At 37.2% G+C, this 27,792-nt stretch overlaps 1 protein-coding gene and 1 pseudogene across 7 annotated transcripts in view; one reads left to right on the forward strand and one right to left on the reverse strand.

Moving 5' to 3' along the window:
- Positions 1 to 27,792, reverse strand: part of LOC105227024 (uncharacterized) — a 227,674-nt gene that overhangs the window by 62,606 nt on the left and 137,276 nt on the right. The window lies entirely within an intron of this gene.
- LOC125779444 (uncharacterized) lies at positions 17,032 to 17,787 on the forward strand (annotated as a pseudogene).

Consider the following 27,792-nt stretch of genomic DNA (forward strand, 5'->3'; position numbering starts at 1 on the left):
GTAGCGTTTTTCACTGTTCACTTACATTGCGCGCCCATAAGATAGGTGGTATCAGCTGACACGGGGAACGATTCTACGTTCTCCACTGTTTCTGCTATCAATGTGTCGACGGACCGACACGGCGACAAAGCGTCACAACATTGTTTTGTTGGTAGAAAATCCGAACTGTACCGAAAACACAAACGAACGATCGCCAATTGCCACTGCTTCCCTTGCCGCTGAAACAGCATCGCATACAAACCAGCGTAGATATGTGTGTTTGTGTATGAGCTTGCATACATATCGACGCAAATTTTTGCAAGCCGCGTATTTTTTACATTCCTTGACAAATATAGTCAATCCCGGTTATGTGCCACAATCAAAGATACAGATTTCTGTGGTTTGTTAAAAATAAAAAAAATATAATATGTCACATGAGCGAGTGGTACTTAAAACAATAATTTCTTGACTTGAAAATCGACAAATATACTATGTTGCCAATTTTATTCTAATATATTTGAATACATATACATATTTGCGGGGTTGTCATTTTTTCCTTCTCATACAAATATCAGAAATTGTTCAATTTATGATTTTAAGCTTTCGCCATCGTCGCGAAAAGACACTGTCGGTAAAGGCATGTTCGAGAAGATGTGATGGTGTCTGCTTTTATGAATGAAGCAAGTTTGCCTGTTGAAAGTGCGCTTGCGTTCATGAATGAAAAAAGTTGTTGTTGTGTGTTTTTCTACAAATTTGCGCATCGGCTATTTGGCTGCCATGTCTATTGGCTTGTGACGCTGCTGATGCTACTTTGTTTTTGTAGAACAATATTTGAAATTTTCGCGTATGACATATCTACATGTGAACGCATAGAAGTATGTATGTATGTTGTGTATGGATTATTTCTGTGGGAATTTAATACGCACATATATATGTACATATGAGTAGCGCGCACATATTATTATTGATAAGTGATAATACAATATGATTTGAATTCGCGAAAGCGAACATAAACATATACATACAAACTTTTGTATGGTCATCATACATGTGAATATAAGTTTTGAATGATAAAATGTACGATTAATGTACATTTATCACTATTGTAATATATTTCATTTTTTTAATAATATTATGATAGTTTTTTATATACATATGTAATGAAGTACACACATAAGTATGAATATATCAATTACAAATATAATTAAAAAAATAGGCTTTATTTTCACATAAACTACGAATATTGCTTTGAAAAAGTAATTTAATTCAAATTTATTCAATTGCACATGTATTCATTAATATGCACAAAAAGAATTCATACTAATACACATGTTTGCATATAAACGTATAAAAATATAAGCAAAAGAGCGAACATACGTCTGTTAGAGCAATATATAGTTTTTGGGTGTATGAATTAGCCCCCACTGAATTAACCCCCACCGGGCAAAATGACTTAAGCCCCACCAATTTTACAACAAAATTAAAAATGGCGGAAAGTGGGGCTAAAGTCATTTTCGTGGGGATTAATTCTTTTTTTTAGTGGGGATTCTGTCATGTAAGAACCCCCACGTTTGGTGGGGCTTAATTCATTTCGATTGGTGGGGATAAAATCATTTTCGTGGGGTTTAATTCATTTTTTTTTCGTGGGGATTCTGTCATGTAAGAACACCCACGTTTGGTGGGGCTTAATTCATTTCGATTGGTGGGGAAAAAATCATTTTCGTGGGGTTTAATTCATTTTTTTTTCGTGGGGATTCCGTCATGGTGGGGAAAGATTCACTAAGAAATTGGTGGGGCTTAAGTCATTTTGCCCGGTGGGGGTTAATTCAGTGGGGGCTAATTCATACACCCATAGTTTTTAGCATAATTTTTATTTCACTCTCAACTCTGTTCAAGCGAAAATTTTAAAATTTCTCCTGCCGAGCTGGCAGTGGTGAAACTCTCCATCTCGACCGAGTTAGCCAAAAATATTTTTACGCTCTCCGCGCCGTGAACCTTCTCTATGGTAAACGTTCTCTGACACATATGTACGATATTAAGGTCTCATATAAGCTTAATAATATTATCAGAGAACGTATATTTATAGAGAAGGTGTCAAAAATTTAGGGATATTTCAATTTTGGGATATTTACTGTTTTGGATGAGAGCATTTCACCACAGGAAATTATTAGCGCGTTTCACCACTTAATATCAGGGGCATGAAAATAGCAGAATTGAGCATTTTCAGTGTTTAATGAGAAAACTTATGCTATTTCCGATGTTAAGTAGTGTACGCTTACAGATTCGCATATTTACAATGCGCAAACGACTCTGCATATAATTTATATACATACATACATATGTATGTATATTTTCTATATATTTCATATCAAAGCATATAAGCAAGTACGTACAAATTAAACTATTTCATGATGAATTCCTTAAAATCTTTGGAAATATACATATACAGTGTGCAAAATCCATATTCGTACACCACTGGTTTTTCTATATTATCACCACTCCCTCTACATTTAATTGAAAGATTCACTTAATTTTGTGTTAATATATTATACGTTAGAAGTACATTTCTGATTGCCTAAATTTTTTTTATATTTAAAACGTAATTGCTAATTTATGGCAATCATTACGAAATTTCGAAGCAAAATTCGTATTCGTACAGCATGGCATCCCCCGATAATAAAGCTGGGAATGTACCGTTACTTCGAAATTTGCGAATTCCAGATAAGAAGTTGCTTGTGTCTGCTCTATTTCTTGAAGTGTGCTTTATTTTGTGTGAAAAAAAGTGAAAAGCTTAAAAAATGGGACGGAAATCAAGTGAATTAACAAATGAAATGAGAAATTTAGTTATAAATTTATATAAAGGTGGCAAATCTCTTCGAGAAATCGGAAAAATTACGAAACGGAGCTGCTCCACTATTCAATCCATTATTAAAATATATAAAGAAAGTGGAAGATCTAATAAAAAAAGTCAGAAATCAAAACAGATGCATTTTAAATAGGCGCCAACAATCTTTTATTCTACGAGAAATAAGAAAAGATGTGACTATTAGTGCGGTGAAGCTTTCTGCTCTTTTGAATTCAAACATTGGTATAAGTTTGACAGCACAAACTGTACGAAATTATATAAAAAAAATCGGATTTCGGAACAGAGTCGCACGAAGAAAACCATTTATCAGTGCAATCAATCGAAGAAAGCGTATAATTTTTGCAAAAACATATAAAAATAAGGAGTATCGTTTCTGGAAAGGGGTGATTTTCAGTGATGAATCAAAATTCAACTTGAAGATGTCCGATGGAAGAGTAAAAATATGGAGGGAGGCAAATACTAGCTTGTGTAAACAAAACCTTATACCCACATTTAAACACGGCGTATCATCTGTGATGGTTTGGGGATGTTTCAGTGCTTCGGGAGTAGGAAACTTGCATTTTATTGATGGGATAATGAATGCTAAGAAGTACATAGACATACTAAAACGAAATCTACATCATAGCGCTGAAAAATTGGGTTTGGGAAGTCGCTTCATCTTCCAGCAGGATAATGACCCCAAACATACGGCATTAGATACAAGGCTTTGGATATTATATAACTGTCCAAAATACCTGAAAACGCCACCTCAGAGCCCTGACATAAACCCAATTGAGAACTTATGGTCTATCTTGAAAAACTCATTAAAAAATTATAGCATTAGAAATCTTCAGGACCTTAAACAGGCTTTACGAAAAGAATGGGAAAAAATATGTCCAAAACTTACCAAAAAATTGGTGAAATCGATGTCACGACGCTTACATTCTGTTTTAAAACAAAAAGGTTATCCAACCAAATATTAATTTTTACGTAACATTAATTTATTTTGTACTTTAAATAGTGTACGAATATGAACTTTGCCTTATAGAAAATGTTAAGTTTGCTTAAAAATGTGAAATTTTTTCAGAAAAATTAATTTTTTTAATAAAATGAAATATATATACGTGTATACTTAAAATAACATATAACTTTTTTTATAATTATTTGACAATATTTTTTTATGTGTAAAATTGCTATAAAATACGTGGTGTACGAATATGGATTTTGCATACTGTAATAGTCATGTTTATGTTGTTTTACCTAAATATTTAATTAATGTAGGTTTGATAAGATATATTCTTTGCAGGCCTTTAAAAGTTTTGATAACATACATATGTACATATTAAAAGACCAAGCGGTCGCGCATATTCACGTACATACATATGTAATTATGTGTGCATGTAAACAAATTTGCAAGAACCATACGCATAATGTTTGTAAATTTGTCTACATGCAACATATGTATGTAAATATGTACACTCAATGCTTCATGCAAAATTTCCATTGACACGGACAACTAATGGCGAAGCTCACATTTTTTGCTTTCATGTCAAAGAGTCAATGTGTCGAAGAACTGCCGTGACGACAAAGCGTCCAACCATTGTGTTGTTGGTAGAAAATCCGAGCTGTGCCGAAAACACAAACGAACGATCGCCAATTGCCACTGAAACAGCTTCACATACAAACCAGCGTATATATGCATGTTTGTGTGTCGGCTTGCATACATATCGACGTAGATTTTTCCAAGCCGCCTAAAAATATTTTTTACATTCCTTGACAAATATAGTCAATCCCGGTTATGTGCCACAATTAAAGATACAGATGTTTGTGGTTTCTAAAAATAAAAATATAATATGGTACATAAGCAACTGCGGATACTTAACCGAGTCGTACTTAAAACAATAGTTTGAATTTATTTCAAAAAACAAACCGTAAGAAGCTCCAAGATATAGGCAGTTAAGAGGGAGGATTTTCATTTGAGCGGAGTACTACTTAACCGGGAATCACTGTACACATAAATCAGAGGAATATTGAAAATTTATTTGCGGGGTTGGCACTTTTTCTTTCTCATACAAATATCAGAAATTGTTAAATTTATGATTTTTAGCTATTGCCATCGTCGCGAAAACACGCTTGTTGGCAAAGGCGTGCTCGGGAAGATGTAATGGTGTCTACTTTTATGAATGAAGCGAGTTTGCCTGTTGAAAGTGCGCTTGCGTTCATGAATGAAAATATTGTTGTTGTGTGTTTTTCCACAAACTTGAGCATCGACTATTTGGCTGCCATATTGACTGGTGACGCTGCTGATGCTATATTAGACGATTGTTGTTTTTGTGGAACAATATTTTTACTTTTTTCGGGTGACATACATATCTACATGTGAACGCATATAAATATGTATGTATGATGCTATTTGAAACAATTCTTGTTTTTGTAAAGCAATGTTTGTAGTTTTTGTGGGTGACATATTTACATGCGTACGCATATTTGTAAGTTAAGAAATTTTATGTAAATTTCTTTTAAAAAAAATTTTATTAATTAGTTTATGATTCGGGTACAGAACTAAGACTAAAGCTTAAAAATTAATTTACTTAAAATCTAAGCTAAGTTGCACTGGCCAACTGCTGACTTGATGTTGTCAATTCTCCGAATTGACTTATTTGGGTTGCGCGTGTTGGATTTCCGCTTCACACCGAAAAATGAGCTTTTATGTTAATGCAAGCGTCTGACTTTTGCTGTGGGAAATATTGTGCAACTAAAGATGCATTTCCGCTATGCTTTACTTGTTATTGCTGATTACGCATTATTATTATTTAGCTAGCAATTGTTAACATTTGCCATGTTAACACTTCCCCTCTTAAAAGCGATCGTCCCGAGAGCCTATCAAAAATAGGGGAGGTTGTTAAAATTGATGTAAGTATTTTGATCACTGGAAAGATCTTTGATCTCCTTGGGATCAATATTCGCTGGGGGCATCTGGTTAAGGTCCAGGCTTGAAGATATGATTATTCTGTTTTGGTGCTTTCTCCAGAATTTCCGAAAAAATATTAAACCGAGAATGATAGTTGCAACGGCTCCAAGTGAAAGGGAGCTATTGGATATCGTTGCTGTGTTCAGAAGATTTATTCTTCTTGTGTTATCAATATGAAACTCCTTTAAGGCCTGGAGAGAAAGTAATTCAATTCGATTTCTTTCGATTGGTGCTGGTTGCAGGACTGCTGTGATTGCCGGCAGTGGAACCAAATCGTAATTAATGTAAAATTGATGATTTATTTTTAACGTTGAGTTATGAAAATTAATAAGGTGTGACCCTGATAAATTTTTCTGCATTCCGTCAGCATCTATTACTCCTTGGAAGCCATTAAGTAATATGGTGCCAGGTTTTACTTCTTCGATTCGTTGGATATGTTGGCCGTTTGTTACAGTGCAAGATGAATTTAGGCTATTTACTACTCTAGGTATACAACTACTATTACTTATATTTACTAGTTGAGTTTGCTTACAAATCTCAATTTTCTTATAATTATTACATTCTTCTTTAATTCCATAGGTATCTTTTGTACCCTTTAATATTTTATCAAATTTGACATTAATTATAATTTTGTTTTGTTTTACAACTGGTCTTATAATCATTTTTTGAAAATTTTCCTTAATAGTTAATGGTATTTTTACCATGTAAAATATTGTCATATTTTGACTGATTACATTTATATTTGATATTTCTAGTGCTTCTTCAGCATTTTTGAAAGGTATTTCGTCATTTTCTAAATTTTCTAATGCAATTTCGATTTCATTTTTATTTAACAATAATGTGTTTAAAATGTCTTTCTTTGCCCACTGTATGGCGTATTTAATGTTAATCAACTCTTCTTTTATTAATCTAATTCTATTTTGTAAATTTATAATAGTCTCGTTTTCTATATAAGTATCTTTCCTTATGTTATTAAGAAGATTATTTACTATCATGCTAATGTTATTAATTTTTTCGTTAAAAATATTGTTAATTAGTACTTGTTTATTATTGTTATTATTAATTTCATTAAGATTTTTGGTTATTACATCCAGATCCTCGTGATCGGGGCTTCCGGCTATGAATTTCCAAGCCGTTCCTAAACTATTTATGGATCTTTTCTGTCTTCTTTCGACAGGTTTTATTGTATCTAAAATTTGAAGAGATTGGGTTAATTCGTGTTTTAGGATGGGATAAAGGATTGTGTCCTTGGATATGTCCGAAGAGGTGAATCTGTACATGTCCGTCAGAAATTGTTCGTACTTGTTGAGGTCGATTATGTGTATTAGCCTGAAGTCTCCATTCTGGATTTTTACTAGTCCGTCATTTATCGTAACTATTTGTGCCGCGGAGTAGTCATAAATGTCTATTGATGCGAATACTGGGTAAATAAGGAGCAGTCTGGAAACAAAAATTTTAATTTTGATTTTTTATATTGCGTTTATGAACTACTTTTCCTGATTCTGTCAGGACGGTGGAATTTTTGTCTTCCTTTACTACCTCTTTTTTAAATTTTGGTGATATTTTGGTTCCTAGTCGTGTGTTTATCCTAACGTAAATTGTTTCTCCAGGGTCATATGTTTTAATTGGATGACGGGCTTTATTATGGTAGGAAAGATCTTTTAGTTGTCTATTTCTTAGTTCTGAGATAATTTCTTCCCTAGCTCTTTCAAATTGGCTTGGGTCTGTGGAGATTCTTTTCCCGAAAAATACCTCTATTGGTTTTTTCTTTGTAGAGGAGTGGACTGAAAAATTGTACTCGTAGAGGGAGTTATCGAGGAGTTCGGCGAATGAGGTGAAACTTCGCTCTGCTTTTAAACAGCGCATTATTTCTGTGAGGGTCGAGTGAAATCGCTCTACTTGACCATTTACGGAACTTGCGTAAGGTGGTGTTCTAAAAATTTGTATATTTAGGGTATCTTCCAATAAAAATCGAATGGAAGCTGAATTCAAGGACGTTTCATTATCTATAACTACCGTTTCTGGTACGCCAAATTGAAACAGTAGCTCTCGGAGAGGTTCCTTAACGTGTTCTACGGCTCTGGAGCGAAGGATTTTGGTTTGGGCATACTTTGAAAATTTGTCTATGGCTGTAAGGACGAAATTTCGTTCAGTAATGTAAATATCAATATGTAAGATTTGTCCTGGAAATTGTGGAATAGGGGTTTCTCCTAATTTTGGTTTGGTAGGGTGCCGGTCGTACTTATTCTCTTTGCAAACTGAGCATTGCTGAATAATTCTTTTTATTGTTTTGGTCATGTAGGGAAAATAGTAATTTTCTAAAATTTGAAGTTTGTTTTCACGAGAATTCCTATGTGCTCTTTTATGGGTATTTATGATTATTTCTTCTTGTTGCTGTTCGTCTGTCACATCCTGGACTTGGAGTTGAGAAAACCTGGTTTTATAGTTACTAAAGTGGATCGGGTATATTTCTTGAATTTTACCCATAGTTCTTTCGTCGGTTTTGATGCAATTTATTATGGAGGGGTTTAGGTACCTTTTTAGGAGATTTATTAATGTTTCTGAGTTATATTCCGGTTCTTCAATGACGTGTCTATGGTATGTGGGGAATACTATCTTGAATTGATAGGTAGAAATTGGGCCTGAATTTAGGAAGATTTGGTTTTTGAAAACGTTAATTGGGGATTCTACATGCCAAATTAAGTTATCGGATGAGCTCTCGTCACTATGCTGGGTTACTGACAAGGCGTTAATTGGTTCGGGAGGCGTTCTTGATAGTGCGTCGGCTACCACGTTAGTTGTGCCTGGTTTGTAATGGAGTTCATGATTGTATTCTTCCAGTGTGGCTTTCCAACGTTTCATTTTGGAATTATTATTTTTATTGCTGAGGGCCTGTGTAAGGGGTTGGTGGTCTGTATAAATTTTTACTTTGGCTGAACCGTATAGATAATTCCTGAAATTGTGTAGAGCCCAGATGATTGCTAAAAACTCTTTTTCGTTCGTAGCATAGGCTTCTTCTGTTTTGGTTAGTGTTCGAGAGATGAAGGCGATGGGGTGTTTGTCCTGCGAAAGGACTGCACCAATTGCAAAATTTGACGCATCGGTCGTTAGATGGAATTCTTTATTGAAGTCAGGATAGGAAAGTATGACGTCGTCAGACATGAGTGAATTTTTAATTTTGTTGAAGGAATCCTTTGCGTCTTCATCCAATTCGATATTGATTTTGCTGGACTTGTTTTTAGATATACGTCCTTCTTCCCCTCTTAAGAGTATGGTTAGGGGTTTAGCCAGCATGGCGTAATCTTTAACAAAGCGACGATAGTAGCCGGAAAGGCCTAAAAATGAGCGAAGTTGCTTAATATTTTTAGGGTAAGGTATTTCAGCTATTGCTTCTACCTTTGAGGGATTCTTTGTTATTCCTTTTGAGGAAATAATAAATCCAAGAAACTCTACTGAGTCCCTGAAAAAATGGCATTTGTCTATTTGTATTTTCATGTTTGCATCTTCAAGGGTTTTGAAAATTTGGTTCAAGTGGAGGATGTGCTCTTCTTCAGAGTTGCTGAAAACGACTATATCATCGATATAGACATAGCAAATTTTCCCAATGTGATGACGAAGAATGTCATCTAAGGCTCGCTGGAAAATTGAAGGGGCATTCTTGAGTCCGAATGGCAGTCTTGTGAATTCGTATTTGCCATTGTTTATTGAGAAAGCTGTTTCCTCAATATCGGATTCTTTGAGAGGGATTTGATGGAATCCACTCTTTAAATCCAAAACGGAAAAGTATTTGTTTTTCCCAAGCTGGGATAGTACCTCATTAATTTGGGGTATTGGGTAACGGTCTGCTACAGTAATCGAGTTAAGCTTCCTGTAGTCAATAACGATTCGGTATTGCTTATTGCCTTGGGGATCGGGCTTTTTAGCTACAACCCAAACGGGTGAATTATAAGGGGATCTTGATGGTCGAATGATGCCATCGTCTAACATTTTGTTGATTTGTTTTTCGACTTCACCTTTTAATGACATTGGGTAAGGGTAATACCTTGTATAAACGGGAGTGTCCTTGTGCGTTCTGATTTCTCCTATGACTTTAGTGGTATAGGTAAGTTTATCGTTTGGTTCAGTAAAGAGATTAGAAAATTTTTCGACTAAATTATTAATTTCCTTCTGATGTTTTTGTGACAAGTTATCTTCCTTAATATTTATTTTGTTAACAGATCTTGAAGCTATCTGCTTGATTTTAATTTTGGTATTGCCTTCTAACCCCATGAAGTTATTCTTTACGTGGATGACTGCGTCAAGCTCTTTAAGGCTATCATTCCCAATAATACCATGGAATGATGTCAGAGTTGGGAGGAGGTAGAATTTCAGTTTTTTGTCTGAGTTAAATAGGTTTAGAAAGGTATGCTGTTTGATTTCTATGTCTCCTGCTATGGATTTCGCAAAAAAAATGCTTTCGTTATTTATTGGATTGGGCACGATAGAGGATCGTATATAGTTTTTCGTAGATCCTGTATCTACTAAAAATAAATAAGTTCTCTCTTTTTTTTTTTAAAAAACTGACCCTGGAATTTTTATACGCAATTAAACGTTCTTTTCCAATTCTTAATTTTTTTTTTTTTTAAATTAATTTTCTTTCTTTAAATTTCACTTTTAGTTAGCTTATTTTCGATATTTTTATTTATTTATTTATTTTTAGGATTATGTGCCAGACGATCTATATTATCAATTTTTGCTTATCCACTCTGCTTGTAGGATATTACATTGCCCTAAAACCTACCTTGCGAATATTAATATAGCTAAACATTTATTGTATTTATTTGTTCAAAACTTCCCCGTCGTATTCGGAGAAACGAGCGTGACATACAATGTTCATCACCTGCTTCACTTAGCAGAAAATATTAAAGCAATAGGCTTTTTATCTAGCTCATCTGCATATGCTTTCGAAAACTATTTGCAAACCCTAAAAAAATATGTAAAGAAACCAACGCATGTGCTACAACAACTTTTTAATAGAATTTCACTCGAGAATTTGGTGACAAAACCTGTATGTGTTGGTTTAAAATTACTTAAAAATAGAACGTTTCAGTACTATCACAATAACTGTATTTTTAGTTCGAAACACCCTGATAATTATTGTGTAATAAAGCCGTATACTCCTATAGAAATAACGGGCTTTAAAAAAGAGAATGGGGGTTTAGTCGTAGGAAAGAAGTTTATAAATTTAGAAACTTTTTTCACTGAACCTCTAGATTCAACAACTATAGGAATATGTTTAGTAGATTTAACTCCAATAGAAGAAGAAATTTCGTTTTCTGTAGACGAAATAGAATGCAAATTGTTACCTCAAAAAGGCCGCTTACTCATGATTCCAATTTTGCATGGATGTTTGTAATAATAAATTTTTAATAATACAAATAAATATAACATTAACACTTTAATTTTACACGCACAAAAATGTATGCACAAAAATATGTATTTAAACGCGTTCAGAAAATACCAAATGTCTTTTAAAAAATTAAAAATGAATGAGAGATGGGCTGAAAATATTCAACCACAGTGTAAGTACATACCACTACTGTCAATAATTATGTTATTAACAAACATTCTGTATTTTTTATTATAGACGGTGATCCCAGAAGTTCCAGCTCTAACTGTAACTGCAGCGTTGTAAATGAGAAATTTCTCGCTGTTAAAGGTAGTTATAACTACATATATGTACAATGTACATTGTAAATATCAGAAGTATGTAAGAAATAACATTAAGCATGCATATGTATGTATATCTCATTTTAGAGGATATCGGGAAGTTAAAATCATTTGTCTGTAAAAAGTTGGATCAAATGGAACGTAAGAAGCGCTTTATATTCCACAAGATTATATAATAAATCGTTATTAATTTCAGAAACTCAACTTGCCCATAATAAAGCTGTAATGACTGCTCTGGCGGAACAGAAAATCGTCACGCAAAAGCTAATTCCCCAGGAGTCATTGGGAGCGCCAATCGCAGAGCTTTTCCCACTTTCAAGTGAAGAAAGTCTAAAAGCGATAGAGGAAAAAATATTGCCGGAGAATCGGGAGATTTACGTAAGTGTGAAAGTCCTATATATTTCCCGGTCATATATACAGCTATCCACAATATAATAGGAGTAAAATTCAATATGATATTTTTTGCAACTTATATAGTTAGATGCACAACGGCAAAGTTAGCTGTATATCTACATGTGTATATTTTGAAACATAATTATTATTTAAGCGAGCAAAATGTTATATCGACATAATCAAACAAGTTAAACTCTAGTACTAGTTAAGCAGCAGTAGTGAATTAAATTGTATACATCTAACTCATAACAAAATTTATTTATTTATTTTACAGGTGTCCACCATAAAGAGACTGCCGCAGCAAAGTGCCACCCGAAATTTGAAGAATATATTTGACGATTCAGTTGTCCTCAGCCACAATTTAGACGGGACGCACGGCAAGAAAATACTCAAAACCTACGAGAAACTATTTCTGCTCTTCTGGGTAAGTCGCAAGTTTCAATAATGAAGCATCTTATACTTATGTACATACATACATGTTTCTTCCGTAAAATAGATACACTTTCTCAACTCCCGAAGGTCGAAAATGCAGAGGACAACCTACGCAAGGACATTCGAATGCAGAAAAAGCGCATTTTTAAAACCATATCTGCATCAAAAGCCACCACCCCTACTTAACTTTTTGTTTTCTTCCTTTTGTTCACTTCACACTTTCTTTGATTTTAAACTTTACTACTTTCTTTGATTTTAAATTTTATTACTTTCTTCAATTGATGCTCTGAACACATAACGACGACATACGACAGACGACAGACGACATCTGTCAAATATTACACACGTTCTTATTGACACTTATTTTGACGACGACACGAATACACGACTGTAGGCCGACAGTTGTCATTCTCGCTAATTCCTATTTGCCAACGACAGTAGAATGGAAGAAGAGAGATGAGGAAAGTGGTGATGCCACTAATATGTAAAATGTAAAATTATTCACAGCTCTTACAAACTTGACGTTATTTTACAAATAAAAGCATAAAATAGCTCTATTATATCATTTGTAATAACAATTGATAATTTAAAACAAAAATATATACCTATTTATTTATTTTTTGAATACAAAATTTAACTTTGAACAAAATATTAAAATTTCATTGAAGTGCAAGGTATTAGTATGGCCACAACGAAATTGTGTACATGCAAAATGGACAGCTGCGTTGTTTTGTGTACATGCGTTGTTTTGTTTTCATTTCACTTTCGTACTCTCGTTTGTCGTTTGTCGTCTGTCGTCGTTATGTGTTCAGTACATGACCCATAAGTTGCCTTAATACTTTATACATACATATACATATATCAGGCATGTGCTGCAAATCGTTTTCGCATGAAAGTGTCACACAAACACGTTATTGTCGTATTGTTTCGGTGGCAGTTTCATGCGAAAACGATTTGCAGCACATGCCCGTATGTACCTTTATATGTGCATTGAATTCAACAATAGCAAAAATTGTTCTATATACATATGTAGATATGAATTGACATGAAGAACTGAGTTTTTATATTATATGTTAATACAATTTTTTTTATTATAAAAGTATGAAAGTTGAAAGAGAACTGAATTTTTATGTTAATATTCCATATTATAAGTGTGTATTTTGTTAATTTTTGTTGAAGTTGTAATCTTAATATTAGTAATATGGCAACCTTCTAAATGATATTATCTGTACCATAGATTCCTAACTGTAACCGCAAGATTACTTATGACATTGTACATTCAATTCAGTTCAGTTCTTATTAAACCTTTGAACCATAAACACTGCCTTTTCATTATTAGTGATTCTCTGCAACAATGGTTATGGGCCCAGATCAGAATGCATAGGGCACCATTTGTTATAACGGCAAACTGAACTAAATTTTCAATTTCGTGTATGCGCAGTTTTTAAATAAACTTTTAAAATGAGTTTGTCTCTTCTTCTTCTTCTTTACTGGCGTAGACACCGCTTACGCGATTATAGCCGAGTCAACAATAGCGCGCCAGTCGTTTCTTCTCTTCGCTACGTGGTGCCAATTGGATATTCCAAGCGAAGCCAGGTCCTTCTCCACTTGGTCCTTCCAACGGAGTGGAGGTCTTCCTCTTCCTCTGCTTCCCGCAGCGGGTACTGCGTCGAATACTTTCAGAGCTGGAGTGTTTTCATCCATCCGGACAACATGACCTAGCCAGCGTAGCCGCTGTCTTTTAATTCGCTGAACTATGTCAATGTCGTCGTATATCTCGTACAGCTCATCGTTCCATCGAATGCGATATTCGCCGTGGCCAACGCGCAAAGGACCATAAATCTTTCGCAGAACTTTTCTCTCGAAAACTCGCAACGTCGACTCATCTGTTGTTGTCATCGTCCAAGCCTCTGCACCATATAGCAGGACGGGAATTATGAGCGACTTATAGAGTTCGGCTTTTGTTCGTCGAGAGAGGACTTTACTTTTCAATTGCCTACTCAGTCCGAAGTAGCACCTGTTGGCAAGAGTAATCCTGCGTTGGATTTCCAGGCTGACACTGTTGGTGGTGTTAATACTGGTTCCTAAATAGACAAAATTATCTACAACTTCAAAGTTATGACTGTCAACAGTGACGTGGGAGCCAAGTCGCGAGTGCGACGACTGTTTGTTTGATGACAGGAGATATTTCGTCTTGCCCTCGTTCACTGCCAGACCCATTTGCGTTGCTTCCTTGTTCAGTCTGGAGAAAGCAGAACTAACGGCGCGGGTGTTGAGACCCATGATATCAATATCACCGGCATACGCCAGCAGCTGTACACTCTTATAAAAGATTGTACCTGCTCGATTAAGTTCTGCAGCTCGAATAATTTTCTCCAGCAGCAGATTGAAGAAGTCGCACGATAGGAAGTCGCCTTGTCTGAAACCTCGTTTGGTATCGAACGGCTCGGAGAGGTCCCTCCCGATTCTGACGGAGCTTTTCGTGTTGCTCAACGTCAGTTTACACAGCCGTATTAATTTTGCGGCGATACCAAATTCAGACATCGCGGCATAAAGGCAGCTCCTTTTCGTGCTGTCGAAAGCAGCTTTGAAATCGACGAATAGGTGGTGAGTGTCGATTCTCCTTTCACGGGTCTTTTCCAAGATTTGGCGCATGGTGAATATCTGGTCAGTTGTTGATTTACCAGGTCTGAAGCCACACTGATAAGGTCCAATCAGCTTGTTGACGGTGGGCTTTAATCTTTCACACAATACGCTCGACAGAACCTTATATGCGATGTTGAAGAGGCTAATCCCACGGGAGTTGGCGCAGATTGTGGGGTCTCCTTTTTTATGGATTGGGCATAGCACACTTAAATTCCAATCGTTGGGCATACTTTCGTCCGACCATATTTTGCAAAGAAGCTGATGCATGCACCTTATCAGCTCTTCGCCGCCGTATTTGAATAGCTCGGCCGGCAATCCATCGGCCCCTGCCGCTTTGTTGTTTTTCAGTCGGGCAATTGCTATTCCAACTTCTTCATGGTCGGGCAATGGAACGCCTGCTCCATCGTCATCGATTGGGGTATCGGGTTCGCCTTCTCCTGGTGTTGTGCGTACACTGCCATTCAGCAGGCTGGAGAAGTGTTCCCTCCATAATTTAAGTATGCTCTGGGCATCGGTGGCTAGATCACCTTGGAGGGTCTTGAAACCTTCTGTAAGTCGCCGCATCTTTTCGTAGAATTTTCGAGCATTACCCCTGTCGGCCAGCTTATCGAGCTGTTCGTACTCACGCATTTCGGCCTCTTTCTTCTTCTGTCTGCAAACGCGTCTCGCTTCCCTCTTCAACTCTCGGTATCTATCCCATCCCGCACGTGTTGTGGTCGATCGTAACGTTGCGAGGGAGGCAGCTCGTTTTCTCTCCGCTGCGACACGGCACTCCTCGTCGTACCAGCTGTTCTTTTGCACTTTCCGAAAACCAATGGTTTCGGTTGCAGCTGTACGTAAGGAGTTTGAAATGCCGTTCCACAGTTCCCTTATATCGAGTTGTTGACGAGTGCTCTCAGAGAGCAGGAGTGCAAGCCGAGTAGAAAATCGTTCGGCTGTCTGTTGTGATTGCAGATTCTCGACGTCGAACCTTCCTTGTGTTTGTTGGCGTGCGTTTTTTGCTGCACAGAAGCGGGTGGGAATTTTGGCTGCAACAATATAGTGGTTCGAGTCGACGTTAGGACCTCTGAGCGCACGCACATCTAAAACACTGGAGACGTGTCTTCCGGCTATCACAACATGATCGATCTGGTTGGAGGTTTTTCGATCCGGAGACAGCCAGGTAGCTTGATGTATCTTCTTATGCTGGAATCTAGTACTACAGATAAGCATATTTCGGGCCCCGGCGAAGTCGATCAGCCTCAACCCATTTGGGGATGTTTCGTCGTGGGGGCTGAATTTACCGACCGTAGTGCGAAAGATACCTTCTTTGCCCACCCTGGCGTTGAAGTCGCCAAGCACGATTTTGACATCGTGGCGGGGGCATCTCTCATAAGTGCGCTCCAAGCACTCATAAAATGCATCTTTGGTCACATCGTCCTTCTCTTCCGTCGGGGCGTGGGCGCAAATCAGCGATATGTTGAAGAACCTCGCTTTGATGCGGATTGCGGCTAGACGTTCATTCTCCGGAGTGAATGATAGTACTCGGCGACGGAGTCTCTCTCCCACCACGAATCCAACACCAAACTTGCGCTCCTTTATATGGCCACTGTAGTAGATGTCCCAAGGACCTACTCGTCTCTGTCCTTGTCCCGTCCATCGCATTTCTTGGACGGCGGTGATGTCAGCCCTTATTTTCACGAGGACATCAACCAGCTGGGCAGCGGCACCTTCCCAATTAAGGGACCGGACATTCCAGGTGCATGCCCTCAAATCGTAGTCCTTATTTCGTTTGCCATGGTCGTCATCAAAAGGGGGGTCTCTCATCCGAGGCTTATAGTTGATTTTCAGTGGGGGTGTTTTTTTACGTGGCGGGTCCCAAACCCAGCGCACAACCCTAAGTAGGTGATATTTCGCCTTCTCACTTTAGCTCGCCTTCAAACGGATGTTCTTAGGCTACCCAGAGGATACTTGGTCAAAGACCGGAAGTCGTGAGCTGCTTGAGTCATATGTAAAAGAATCGTTTCTGGCCACTCCCAAGTGAATGGCGATCAGAGAACTTTCCTCACTTGCGTGAACTTCTACGCATGACTCCATCCTCCTGTTTGTCTCTGCAAATCGAAAAACTTGCAGAAGATAATTACGACGTTTGGTCGGTATGTGTGCGCAGTGTGCTAATTACCACAGATTTGTGGTACGTTATTAATGATAAAAAACCAGAGGAGGCAAAGCCTCAAGATGTGCAAAAATGGAACACAGCAGACCAAAAAGCGTTGGCATGCTTGTTCCTTGATGTGAAACCGACGCAATTATTGCATATAAAATCATGCAAAACGGCATCAGAAGCGTGGCAAAAATTGAAGCAAATTCATGTGCTAGTTGGTCCAATAAGAAAAGTGCAGTTATATAAAAAATTGTTGCGTTTGAATATGCAGCAAAATGATTAATCGAAACGGTCGACAAACTAGCGAAATTAAACATACAAATAGCGGATGATTTGAAAGTCATAATGTTGTTGTCAAGTCTTCCTAGCTCGTGGGAAACTTTTGTTGTAGCAATTGAGACTCGCGATGAATTGCCAACTTTTGACACAGTCAAAGCTAAAATTCTTGAAGAAGGTACGCGTTGGCAAGAGCGAAATGAAAGAGAGGACATGCAAGCAGTGTATGCATGCGCAAACAAAAGCACATATACAGCGCAAAAGCAGCTAAGCAGCGTTAGAACACACGATTGGCAAAGCGATGCAACGAAAGAAGTGAAGAAGCAAAAGAAATTCAAATTTAAGGGGGAAATGCTTCAATTGTCAACGATCGGGTCATCGGGCAAGTGAATGCCGAAGTTCAAACAAAGTAAGCAACAATCAAAATGGATATGAAGAAACATCAAACTGCTTAATGTTTGGAAGCATTGACGAAAAGCAGAAGAAACACATTTGGTGCATCGACAGTGGCGCTACTTCTCATATGTGCTGTAATAAAAGTTTGTTTATTTCATTTCTTAAAAACGAAGCAAAAATTATGTTAGCAGATGATCAATATGTTGAATCATACGGTATAGGTACTGTATTACTGCAAAGTGAAAAACGCAAAATAGAATTACAAAACGTTTTTGTATGTACCAGCGCTACGCATGAATTTTTTGTCAGTGAGTAAAGCAGCGCAGTTCGGAAATTACACTATGTTCGAAAAAGAAACGGCTTTAGTGAGAAATAAAGAACAACAAATAGTGTTAAAAGTAAAACGAATAAATAACTTATATTTATATATTGAAAAAAGAGTTGTTGGTGTTGTAAATATGTTAACTAACTCGCAAGTTACAATGTGACACAACAGATACGGTCACTTGAATTTTAAAAATTTACGTGAACTCAGTGAAAAAGAGTTAGTTCATGGATAAATGTTAAATCGCTAGGTGGTAATCGATTTTTTGTTACATTTATAGACGATTTTTCTAGAAAGACATTTGTATACTTTATGAAAGCCAAAAGTGAAGTTTTTGAAAAATTTAGAAATTTTAAAAACTATGTTGAATGCCAAATGGACTGTAAGATAAAAGCCATACGAAGTGATAATGGTAAAGAATATATTAACAGTGAATTTGATAATTTTTTGAAAAGTTGTGGTATAAAGAGGAAGTTGACTGTCCCGTATACACCCCAGCAAAATGGTGTTGCGGAGCGAGCCAACCGAACCATAGTCGAAATGGCCAAAAGTTTATTAATTCACGCAAATCTTGGTCAATTTTTGTGGGCTGAAGCGGTACAAACAGCAGTGTATTTACGAAATAGATGCCCAACGAAGGCATTGAATTCTCGTACTCCATTTGAGGTGTGGAAACAGCGTAAACCAACAGTAAAGTATCTACGTATTTTCGGGTCACGTGCATTTGCACTAGACAAAACAAACAAAGGCAAATTCGATGCGAAAGGCAAGGAGTACATTTTTGTTGGTTACTCCAATACAGCAAAAGCATATCGTTTATATGATCAACAGCGGCGTATTATAATAGAAAGGCGCGACGTTAAATTCATTGAAGGCGAGTTTAATACGAGCATCACTTCAGAAATTAGTTCATCACAATGCAATGGTGACTTCGTGACAAACATCATTCGCCTTAAGTCTCCAGAAAATGAGCAGTCAGCAACTGAAAATGTAGACGAACGTGAAATGAGAAACGACTTCGACGATGAGGAGGACGAGTTTGCCACAGCAAGTGATTCTGAAGCAGAGCAGAGTGCAACAAGTTCAGAACAAGATGAGTTACCAAAACGTGGGCGTGGTAGACCAAAACTTATTCGAACAGGTCAACCAGGCAGGCCAAAGAAGCAGTTTCAACTTTTAAATGTAAACTCTACATAGTCGATGCTCAGATGATGAAACGCCTCAAAGTCCAACGGAAGCATTGAGTGGTCAACATGCAGTTGAATGGCGAAAATCCATACAGTTGGAATATGATGCTCTTATAGCCAATAATACATGGTGGTTAGTTGATTTACCGAAGGGACAAAAAGCCATTGGTTCAAAATGGGTTTATCGAATCAAGCGAGACGCCAGCGGAAATATCGATAAGTTTAAATCACGATTAGTTGCAAAAGGTTGTGGGCAACAATTAGGTGTCAACTACTGGGAGACGTTCTCTCCAGTTATACGTTACGAGACGATATGCATGCTTTTTGCGATAGCTGCAGAAAAACATCATATTGACATATCAAACGCATATTTGAACAACAAACTTGAAGAAAATATTTTCATGAAACAACCAGAGGGCTTCATCAGCAAGAAGTATCCAGAAAAGGTGTTAAATCTACAGAAAGCAATTTATGGATTGAAACAATCCGGCCGTGTTTGGAATAGCACGTTAGACGCAGTTTTAACCAGCATCGGGTTCAAAAGGTGTAGACATGAGCCATGTTTGTACGTGAACAACAACAATCAGCAGTATAGTTATATAGCAGTCTACGTTGATGATTTGATCATCATATGTCCCAGCGAAAATGAAATAGCAGAAATTAAGAAGAAAATAGCAGCAAAGTTCCAGATGCACGATTACGGTACCGTGAGCTATTTTCTAGGGTTGGAAATACAACGAAAAGGTGAAAAAGGTGCGATTTCTCTGCACCAGAAGAAGTACATCAGAGCAGTTCTCGATTCATTTGGTATGCGAAATTGCAGGGCAGTAGCAACATCACTTGATCCTGGTTTCCAAGTTGGATGCACAGACAAAAATTGTGTGAAGGTAAATGCTACTGAATATCAATCACTAATCGGTTCTCTCATGTATTTAGCGGTGTTGAGTCGGCCAGATATTTTGCACGCAGTAAGCAAACTCTCCAGGCACAATACAGATCCGCACATTGAGCACCAGATAGCAGCTAAGCATATATTACGCTATTTATCGGGCTGGTGAAGACGTAAAGGGGTTCGCCGACGCTGATTGGGCAAACGATTCGTCTGACAGAAAGTCGTACACAAGGTACGCTTTTAACTTAGGAGGTAGTTCTTTTTCGTGGTCCTCAACGAAGCAGAACATCACAGCTTTAAGCAGCACTGAGGCTGAATGTGTAGCCTTAGCAATGGCAGCAAAAGAGGCAATATACCTTAGCAGACTATTAAGTGAGATAGGCTGGTCAAGCTCAACACCAATAGCGCTATATGGTGACAACATAAGCGCACAACATATCGCACGCAATCCAACTCACCATAAGCGTACAAAACACATAGATATTTAGTATCATTTCATTCGTGAAAAAGTTGAAAATAATGAAATCAATTTGAAATATGTATCCACAGATAAGAATGTTGCCGATATCTTAACAAAGTCTTTGTCTAAGCAAAAGCACTGTAATTTTGTAAAAATGCTTGGATTAAATTAAAGTTTTGTTAAAAAGTAATATAAGCTTAAGAAGAAGTGTTGAAGTTGTAATCTTAATATTAGTAATATGGCAACCTTCTAAATGATATTATCTGTACCATAGATTCCTAACTGTAACCGCACATTACTTATGACATTGTACATTCAATTCAGTTCAGTTCTTATTAAACCTTTGAACCATAAACACTGCCTTTTCATTATTAGTGATTCTCTGCAACAATTTTATGTGTGTCCATATATTTCAAAACAAGAAATATATCGGAAAGAAAACATTAAATTTGTGCTTTGAGGAGAATTAACTTTTATGTTTCAAAAATAAAAATAGATATATACATGTTTTGAATTGATAAAATGAGTTTTTAATTTAGATTTTGTGGCTTTTTTTGGAGTAGAACTAAGCATGACGGAGCTACCTTAGGACTGTCCACGACGGAACCAGTTAAAGGCGAGTGGCAAAGTAATGCACTGGGCGACAATTGCCACCGTCAATGACAACACCGTGTAAAAGTGGACAATTGAAAGCTCTGCTTGGGTATTGAGCTAGTTCTGAACTAGTCGAATTTTCTGCAGGGCACACCAACATACAAATATGCGTACACATGTAAATATGTCACCCACAAAAACTACAAACATTGCTTTACAAAAACAAGAATTGTTTCAAACAGCATCATACATACTTATATGCGTACACATGTAAATATGTGCGTATGGCATTCCCTCACAAATAATGCATACACAATAAGGTGGGCCAAAAATTAGTTTATATTTTATTTTTCGTAGTTACCATGAAAATCTCATTCAGCAGGACTAAAAACAAGTCCTGGTAAAATCTGAGCTCTTTATATTAATATTAAGAGGTGCCTCATCGACATTTTCGATTTCCCATATAAATTACATGGAAAAAAAATAATTTTTTTTTGTGGTGGTTATTGTGCGGAGATTTTAATGTGCACGCGATGGCGGCCAGTAGGGATGGTAAACTCGATTCCGATACTACTCTAGAATCGAGTTTTCTCGTTAAATAATCGATTTTTAAAAATCGATCTTCAGTAGTCGAAGTGGATTAAGAATCGGTTCTTGACATTCGAAAAATCGATTATTTTACGAGAAAACTCGATTCTCGAGTAGTATCGGAATCGAGTTTACCATCCCTACTGGCCGCCATCGCGTGCACATTAAAACCTCCGCACAATAACCACCACAAAAAAAAATGATTTTTTTTCCATGTAATTTATATGGGAAATCGAAAATGTCGATGAGGCACCTCTTAATATTAATATAAAGAGCTCAGATTTTACCAGGACTTGTTTTTTGTCATGTTGAATGAGATTTTCATGGTAACTACGAAAAATAAAATATAAACTAATTTTTGGCCCACCTTAATACACAACATACATACTTAAATGCGTTCACATGTAGATATGTGTGTCACCCGCAAAAAGTACAAATATTGTTCTAAAAAAACAACAATCGTCTAAGATAACATCAGCAGCATCACCAATATGGCAGCCAAATAGTCGATGTAGAGTCGATTCTAAAACGACTTCTGAGTGGTGATTTTAATGAATAAATTCCTTTTGGTTGAAATACTCTGCGTTGGCCGTTGAAATGTTAAGACTATACTTCTCAGGATCATTCATTCCTTTCATTTCTTCAAAATAATTAATGACCTCTAAAAAAATGCATATTTGCATTATTTCGTTGTCATTTCCATATTCGTAGCAATAGAATTTCTATGGCATAAGTAAAGTAATTGCCTCCGATTGTCACCCCTTGCCGCTGTAGCAGCTTCGCCTACAAACATGCGTAAATATGTGTGCATGTATACGTATGATCGTGAATACATATCGACGCAGATTTTTACGAGAAGCACCAGAAAGTTGTGCAATTTATGATTTTTAGCTTTTGCCATCGTCGCGAAAAGACGACTTGTTGGCTCGGGGAGATGTTACGGCCTCTGTTTTTATGAATGAAGCGCCTGCGCTTGTGGAATTTGCGCCTGTTTTTGTTGTAAAATCCACTACACTTGTTCTTCGCCAATTTGGCTGCCATATTCACTTGTGAAGATCAATTTTTTGTTGGTGACATATTCATATGTGTACGCATATGTATGTTTGTATGCTTGTGCATTATTTGTTTGGCAATGTATGCAAATATAAGTTAATACAACACCTATCAACAATTCGACAACCTAACTTGCGCAACTACTACATAACTTGCTAACTTAAGCAAATCGCCGCAGCAGTTTCAGTAACAACGACTTGACTTCCGGCACGCGCACCCGAAATGCTTATGCACCTTCACAAGCCAATTCCTGGAAGTGCATCACGCCACCACACTGCAGGCTAGACGGAATTTAGGTATAAAATTATGTTAAGCATTAATTTTAGTTACATTTAATGTCAACCAATAAAGTAACGCGGTCGCGCTGCCATCCATGCAGCACCGTTGGTAAAACGTGAAACAATTTTGTTTTTTTTAGTTTTCTCAACGAGAGAAAGCTTAACTGGCGCCCGAGCGAATTGCAAGCGAGCGTAAAGCTGTTTGTACTAAAAGTCACGTAAAGTGCAAGGACAACTTAGATGCAAAGGAGCGTAAAGCCACCTGTATCACGCGTCGTGTAAAAGTGTAAAAACTTAGCTAAAAAGTTAGGCGTAAAGCTACTTTGCTAAAAACAAAAAGCTTCGATCGATCGGTTCCTTAGTAGCTTAGGCAAAAAGGAGACATTACGTGTCGGCCTAAGATCGCGGATATAAAAAAAATTTTAAACTAGAATAATAACAAAAAATACTGTAATAAAGTGTTGGACAATAAAGAAGAAAAATCTATATAAACAATATCCCTAAACGATCAAGGATAAAATAAGAAGTGAATATGCAAAAAAAAACTGTGAGAAAAATCTATCCTTAAACGAACAAAGAATAGTAAAAATATTTGACTTTCAATAAGAAGTGAACTATAAAGCAAGTTCTGTGAGCAGCGTGAAATTCTACATCAAAATAGTGCTGCTACCAAATCCTATTGAGCATTGAATGTGCGAAAAAATAAAAACTGTGAAACAAGTTAATAGAAGAGAAAAATCTAAAAGTGAACTATAAAACAAGTTCTGTGAGCAGCGTGAAATTCTATATCGAAGTAGTCCTGCTACCAAATCTTATTGAGCATTATAATCACACTATCAACTCCATCAACAGAAGTTACAACAGCATCAACAGCTTTAACTACAGAATCCGTAACGAAGGAAGAAAATACAAACACAAAACCAGCGCTACAAGCAGTGAGTCGGTGTTATATTTTTTATTATTTCTAAATATATTTATAATTATATACATAGTATTTTGTAAAAATGGCAAATCCCAATAACCTAGTTCGTCCACCATTCTTTCCTCATCCCAAACTTCGGTCGCCCCCCCCACAATCTGCTCAGTTATCAGTAGATGATTTGACTAGGCTAATATCGACAATTGCCACAGACATACTTAGACAACAAGGACCACAGGTAGTACAGTCAGTACTTAACCCCCCTCCGTCGCAAGTAGTAGACCAACAAATCGAAGATAGACATAGGAACAATTTAGGGGAACTAGATAAAATTCCTGACATAGTTAAATCCCTTAAGGATTTTTCGGGACAGCCAGGAGAATACAACTCCTGGAAGAAAAGTGTTGATCGAATTTTGGCCATATACGAGCCATTGAAAGGACAACCAAAGTATTTTGGCATATTAAGTGTGATAAGAAATAAAATAGTCGGCAACGCCGACATCGCCTTAGAATCTTACAACACGCCGCTTGATTGGCAGGCCATATCAAAATGTCTAACGATGCATTATGGTGACAAGAGAGACTTGTCCACTCTCGAGTACAAGGGAACAGACCCGTCCCTGAATTCTACCAGCAGGTGTATACACACCTTTCGCTGATTTTAAACAAGTTAGGATGCCTCGAAATGGGTAATGCATCCTTGTGCCTCTTGACACAGGCATACAGGGACAAGGCATTAGACACATTTATACGACGACTAAATGGAGACTTACCCAGACTCTTAGGAATACGGGAACCGGCGGACTTGCCACAGGCTCTTCATCTGTGTATGAAACTAGAGAACCAAACTTTTCTCACAAATCATGCGACTAACGCAAGGAAAGGACTACCCCCTCAGCTGCCACCAAGGAGAAACTTTGTGCAGCAGCAAACACAACAATTTTATCCCCAACTGGCTCATTTTCCCAAGCCAAACCAACCTATTTGGCAACCACGGCCACAATTTCTTGGTCAAATAGGGCAGCATAACGGCAATTACCCCCCTAGACCACCCAAACCCCAACAGCGGCCAGAACCGATGGATGTAGACCCAAGCATCCACTCCCGTAGGATAAATTATATGAACAGACCCACCCAAAACCAGGCTTATGGCAAAAGACCTCAGCCGACTGCTCATCATCAACCAAATAAATATCAAAGAACTTTTCATCTAGCCACAGAACAGGCGGAAGATGAGAATATCGTTGAACAAACGAGCATTAATTTTTTAGCATGATGGGCTCTTCGCTACCCTATTTTGAGGTAAAAGCGGAGAGCGGAAAAATCCTTAAATTTTTAATAGATACGGGTTCAAGCAAGAATTACGTAAAACCCGAACTTGCAAGGAAGCGTATACCAAACGAGGTGCCCTTTTATGCAAAATCCGTTGTAGGTTCCATAAAAATATGCGAGCATACGAAAGCAAAGTTGTTTGATATGAATGAGGAGATAAAATTCTACCTCATGCCTTCTTTAGAAACTTTTGATGGCATACTAGGTAACGACACTCTAAAGGAGTTAGAGGCCGTAATTTACACAAACAAAAACTACATGAAAATAAGAAATGGTAAGGCAATAAGATTAAAGCAGCTGCCTTCTAAAGCAGTCAATGCAGTAAATATAAAAGAGGAAACGTTGGCTCCTCAAACGAAAACAAAAATGAATCACCTTGTCAACTCCTACAGAAATCTTTTCTCAGAACCCGATGAGAAACTTACATATACAACCAAAGTTGTTGCCCAAATTAGGACAACGAGTGATTCACCAGTTTACACGAAATTCTACCCATACCCCGCAGCTCTAAAAGGCGAGGTAGAAAACCAAGTAAAAAAGCTTCTAAATGATGGTATAATAAGGCCGTCAAGGTCGCCGTACAACTCCCCAGTTTGGATTGTACCCAAAAAGGCGGATTCAGCGGGAAACAAACAGTACCGCATGGTCATCGACTACAGGAAGCTCAAAGCAGTCACGACTGCGGATAGGTACCCTATCCCCGAGATAACAGAAGTTATCTCCCAGCTGAGCAACAGCAATTTTTTTTCTGTACTTGATCTAAAAAGTGGTTTTCACCAGATTCCACTAAAAAAATCTGACATTGAAAAAACCGCATTTTCCATAAACAATGGAAAATACGAATTCACGCGTTTACCTTTTGGCCTGAAAAATATTCCAGCGCACATTAGACGATATATTGCGAGAATATATCGGGAAATGTTGTTATGTCTATATTGATGATATAATAATCTTTAGTAAAATCGAGGAGGAACATCTCGGACACATTGAAACAATTTTTAGGACCCTAGATGAAGCCAACATGAAGGTGCAGTTGGATAAATGCAACTTTTTTAAAAGGGAAACGGAATTTTTAGGTTACATCATTACACCAAATGGCATAAAAACCAATCCGGCAAAAGTGGAGGCAATTTTCAATTTTCCACAGCCCAAAAATTTAAAAGAACTCCGTACCTTTCTAGGTATGTCAGGATATTACAGGCGACTTGTTAGAGATTACGCAAAAATCGCCAAACCCTTGACATCCCTTTTAAGAGGGGAAGAAGGTCGAACGTCTAAAAACAAATCGGCCAACATTAAGATTGACCTCGATAAAAATGCAATCGAGTCTTTTATCAAAATTAAAAATTCCCTAACGTCCAAGGACATTATCCTTGCTTTCCCAGATTTCGAAAAGGAATTTGAATTGGCTACTGATGCCTCAAACTTCGCTATAAGCGCAGTTTTATCGCAAAACGATAAGCCGATAGCTTTTATATCGCGAACGTTGAGTAGAGCCGAAGAGCACTACGCAACAAACGAAAAGGAGATGCTTACAATATTATGGGCATTAAACTCCTTTAGAAATTACCTATACGGTTTACGCAAGGTAAAAATCACGACCGACCACCAACCTTTAACCTATGCGCTAAGCTACAAGAATAGCAATAGTAAAATGAAGCGGTGGAAGGCGATCCTTGAAGAATATAACTATGAGTAATACTACAGGCCTGGCAAGGGTAACGTCGTAGCTAACGCCTTGTCTAGAATACCTCATGATACACCATTGAATTCGCTCTCTACAGCGACTCATTCGGATGAAAGTTCATGCCACAATTTAATATATAGCACTTATTAACGCATTCAAAAATCAAATATTCTTAAATAAAGACGTAATCTCGAGTTACCAATTCAAAATTATATTTCCAACGTATCATCGCCATCTAATCACCGAACCCGAATATACTGATGAAAATTTGATAGATATTTTAAAAAGATACCTCAATCCGTCCGTCATAAATTGCGGATGAGCATATTATGGGAAAAACTCAGTTATTATATCCCTTACACTTTAACAAATATAAAGTTAGGTTTACCCAAATGATGGTAAAGGACATAACGAATGAACAAGAGCAAGAAGAAATAATAGTTAGCACCCATAATAGACCACATAGGAATTGCAGGGAAAATAGAATGCAGATCCTAGAAAAATATTATTTTCCTGCAATGGCAAATAAAATTAAAAAAAATTATGAAAAAATGCGAAACATGCAAAGTTAATAAATACGAACGGCATCCGCCAAAGCCGCAAATACAGGCCACTCCAATTCCACGGTTTCCTGGTCAAATAGTTCACTTAGATATCCTCATAATAGGAAAACAGTTGATGTTGA

Source organism: Bactrocera dorsalis, chromosome 6 (genome assembly GCF_023373825.1).
Source record: "Bactrocera dorsalis isolate Fly_Bdor chromosome 6, ASM2337382v1, whole genome shotgun sequence".
NCBI classification, from domain to species: domain Eukaryota; kingdom Metazoa; phylum Arthropoda; class Insecta; order Diptera; family Tephritidae; genus Bactrocera; species Bactrocera dorsalis.